The following is a 4,749-nucleotide window of genomic DNA, read 5'->3' as shown; positions in this document are numbered from 1 at the left end:
TATAACATCCCCAGATATTTGTATGATCACATTTTAATACTTAATACATTTTAATAAATTATTTTGAATATAATACCAGAATGAAGTATAAAAACCTGAAAAGACAAGCACAATCACTAAAGAGAATTCATAGTACTCTTTTCTGTAGAGTTATGCTTGCAATACTAGGTAAAGTAAATTTCTTGGCCAGTTTCAAGATTTAAAAGACAGTATAATAAATACAATTTTTGCCATACTGAGATTTGGCATTTAAATGAAACAGTATGGCCTGTGAGTTAATGGCATGGATTTAAGACCACTGATTATTTCCTGTATGTTCAATGAAATATATGCAAGTCCTGATGGGGCAGTTATGTTTGACACAAATGCAAATTTCTAGGAAACATCCGAATTTGACTGTATAATCTGGACAATTTTCCTGAAACACAGTCATAGAGAAGCTACTCATCAAGATATTTTATGACTGAATACCACTGAACAACAGACAGAATTTTAATTTAAAACAGACCTACACTACTCATCAAAATTAATAGCATTTGTTATTGTTTTCGGAAAGGGAAAATTACTCATGTGAAATCATTCAGCCTTAACAGTAATAACACAGTATGCACGCAATTACTAAATGCAGCTATTTTCTATTTTGCCAAAGCAGAACCGAGAAGATTTGATTTAAAAGTGGGAAAAGTTTACCTAAATTATTGTGAAGCTTCACAAACTATTTATTCAATGAAAGGGAAAAGGTCATCTACAATTTGTAGTCAGACACTAGTTTCCTCATGGGCAAGTCATATGTTTTATCAGAAAAGGAAAAGTTGAAACTGAAATTCAATTAAACAATGGTTCGTATAAAAATGCCTCTGACAAAATACTACAAAGAACAAGTGAAAAACAAGAGTTCTGTTTACTAGAGGTATCTGTATATTTTGGGACCTAATAGAAATGCATAAGCTGGTCGGTGGTGGCACATGCCTTTAATTCCAGCACTTGGGAGGGAGAGGCAGACGGATCTCTGTGAGTTCGAGCCCAGCCTGGTCTACAAAGTGAGTTCCAGGAAAGGCTCAAAACTATACAGAGAAAAAACCAAAAAAAAAAAAAAAAAAAAAAAAAAAAGAAAGAAAGAAAGAAAAGAAAAAAAAAGAAATGCATAAGCAAATTACTAAGAAGATTGTTCTTTTATTCTGGCTGGAAACATAGAGGCTGTGCCAGAGAAGTAAAAGAAGGTTCTTACTGCAACAAAAACCCTTAAGAAAAAGCGAAGGAAATTCGCAGAGTTGAAAGTGAAGCTCCTGCTGGGAATAATTTGCCCCCAAAACTGCTTTGAAAAGCAAGGGAAAAACTTATCTATGAAGCAAAACAAAGCACTATTAATAAGAAATATATGACTGAGATTCGAGTGGGTAGGGTGGTAAGAAAAGCTGCAACTTCTAGGTCCCTGCAGAATGGAAATTGCGTTTGTCCTCAGAATCCGAGACATGGATGGTGTAGTCCCAAAGGTCTGCCATGTATTGCAGCTGTTTCGTCTGTGCCAAATCTTTAATGGCAACTTTGTTAAGCCCAACAAGGCTTCAATTAATATCCCAAGGGTTGTGAAATCATACATTGCATGGGGATGCCCCAACCTCAAGTAGGTAAATGAGCTCATCTACAGGCCTGGCTATGGCAAAATCAGTAAGAAGCGATTGGCCTTGACAGATAATGCCTTGATTGCTAAACCTCTTAATAAGTATGGAATCATTTGCATGCAAGATCTAATTGATGAGAGCTATAAAGATGGAAAACTCTTCAATGAAGAAAATAACTTCTTGTGGGCTCTTCAAATTATCTTTTCCACCAGGTGAAATGAAAAAAAAAAATCTCATTTTGTGGAAGGTGGAGATGCTGGCCACAAGGAAGATCAGATAAACAGGCTTATGAGAGGGATAAACTGAGGTGTCACCCATTGTATTTTTGTTATTTGATCAGTTAATAAGCAGTAACATCTTGGCAAACTAAAAAACAAAAGAGAGACTGAGCACTTAAAAAATGTTCACTTTATGATTTGTTTAATAATTTGGTACTTCAGAAAGAAACATCAAAGTATTTCCTTTTCCAAATAAAGAAAGGTGTTATATGAATAGGTGCATTTTCTTAATATAGCTAGCATTGCATAGAATAATAGTTAATAAATTAAGAAAAACAGAAATGTACCCTGTTCAATTGTGTATAATCTCATTTATGGCAAGTTCAATATAAACATAAATATTTTCTTTTTTAAAAGGGGTCTCAAAATTATGTATCAAATTAATTCTGTAATTTTTTGGAGGAAACTGGATGTGAACTTTATGTTGCTGACAAATGATATAAAGTACATCTGTGCCAACAAGATGATTAATCAATGTTTTGATCTATGTTCAAATCGTTCCAAACATTGTCCCATTTATTCTTTCAAATTTCTTCTGCAGGCATTTTGTTCTGTCTTAAGGTAGCACATTGTCAGATATTTTCCTAACCTGTTGCAATATTAAACTAGGCAAGTGGTTCATGTGTGGGCCAACAACTACCACAGGCACACAGTCTCCAGCTAGGTAGGATTGCAGGCTTCAAATCTATCTAAAGATCTTAGAAATCTTTAAGCCATCAGAGCAAATCTCTCCACAGTGAAAATACAAGGATTGTCTACAAAGCTATGGCTGAAAAAAGCTATCATTTTGCAGAAAATATGGCATGCTTTCTCTTCTTTTCATTCATTATGCTCTAGACATGAGCATAGATTATTTTTTGAAAATTTATACTTTAAGGAAATCTTTTAAACTCCCAAAGAGAATAGTATGTCCACATGAAACAACAGTTTTCAGTGACTAGTTAGAAATTTATGTTGTTTTTTATTTATCTGATCTTCAAATACCAGCAATTGAGGCTCTTTTTTTTATCATAAGAAGAACCAAAATATGTCACTAAACTGCAATTTGCTACTATTTCCAAATATTACTGATCAGAAATAATTAAAGTAATTGCTTCTTCTTTCTTATTTCTTTCTCTTCTCTTAAACCTATTCATCCTTTTAATGACTATATCTTCTCCTTTCTTTCTCTCTTTCTCTCCCTCTACACACATGCATGCATGCACTCACACACACAGACACAGACACAGACACACACACACACACACACACACACACAACACACAAACAACACAATCATGTTAAAGAATCTAGGATTGCAGTTGAAAAATAACACCAACAGTAGGATAGTAAGGATGTACTATTAATCAAGAGCTTCACACGACATTATTTTTGATTGAAAGTGCTTTTCCATACACTGTATTCTGGTTATAGTTTCCTCTCCCTCAATTCCTGCTGGATCTTCCCCACTTCCCCACTTCCCCAACTCCATGCCCTTTTTTCTTCTCTCTATTTAGAAAACAAACAGGCAAAACAAAACAAACAATAATTTAAAACTACAAAACACACACACACATACACACGCACTCAGAGATACATATACAAAAATGAAAAACATAAAAACACAAAGCCAGCAACTGTAACACACATGTAAAAGACTGCATAAGACATTCTCATCAAGGATGAACTGTAGTTCAATGGTATCTTCAGAGATAATAACTGAAAAACTCCTTTGGTCTAGAGACATTCTAGTCATAATAATGCCACCGTGTGATGCATTCCTTACATGTTTATGTTAGGTTATGCTTGTCTTATCAGCCCTCATGTGATGTCAGCTGTATAACCATATGACTGCACAGCATGAATACAGAATGTATAACCAGAATACTCAAGAGTAAAGGGTACTTTCCCATGCTAAAATTTTCTTTTAATTTTATTGTGTATTCCTTCTACTAATAAAGTTGTTTGTTGTGAAACCATGTGGTATGGTACACTATGCTCATTAAATATCCTTTGCTTATGGTGTCTCTTGATTATATCATGTTGATTTGAGGTTAGCTTTCTTTAAGTATGTTCTGATGATCACAGAACTACAAAACCACTTACTGGTGCATTTCTGAGAAAGCACTCCAATTTACATTTTTAGTGTGTTGTGTCTGTTTTATAACTTTTGAAATTGTGACTAAGTTAGCTTGAGCTTACTGATAAAAGAGGTTCTCTATAATGTCTGGTGAAAATAACTTTTATAAGTCATTAGTTTCAATTCTACAAATATTTATATGTATTGACAATAAAATACATACATATTACATTTTATTTACTTTTATTTGTGAGTGGTTATTATGTACCATGGGCTGCAGGATATACAATAAACAAAAGAAAAGAAAAATTTTCGTTATAGAACATTTATTTTGAATAAGGAGATGGACAATAAGTAAAATACATAATGGGACTGGTGTAGATTAAATGAATAATCCATCTAATCATTTCTCCTTTAAAGTTGCTACATATTGACTTCTGGGCTATAAAGGACTATGGAAAAGCTTTCCAAAGGACCCTAGTAGGCCAGTCAAATTTCTATCATTACCTTTTAGCCAACAAGGTTTTCTTGGTACAAAGATAACTTTTCTTTTTCTAAATTTTTGTCTTATAACTGATTGTTAAAGGTGAATGATAAGTATGTGATTATTTGGTGTGTTTATTAAAAGTTTATCATGTGCTGGACCAGGGTATGCCAGTTCAGGTACCCTCACCACAATTGATAATAGTCTAATCTAGGGTCATCCTTGTGGATTCCTGGGAAACTGTCATCATAGAGCCTTCATCCAGTAACTGACGGAAGCAGATGTAGAGATCCACAACCAAGTACC

General features: G+C 33.9%; 1 pseudogene; it reads left to right on the top strand.

The window, feature by feature from the left end:
* Window positions 1-1,161: 1,161 nt before the first annotated feature.
* LOC102910642 (large ribosomal subunit protein uL30 pseudogene) lies at window positions 1,162-2,628 on the top strand (annotated as a pseudogene).
* The last annotated feature ends 2,121 nt before the right edge of the window (window positions 2,629-4,749 follow it).

The sequence above is a fragment of the Peromyscus maniculatus genome, chromosome 9 (assembly GCF_049852395.1).
Source record: "Peromyscus maniculatus bairdii isolate BWxNUB_F1_BW_parent chromosome 9, HU_Pman_BW_mat_3.1, whole genome shotgun sequence".
NCBI lineage: Eukaryota > Metazoa > Chordata > Mammalia > Rodentia > Cricetidae > Peromyscus > Peromyscus maniculatus.
The sequence above is the reverse complement of the archived record's forward strand: the minus strand, read 5'-3'. Positions and strand labels throughout refer to the sequence as shown.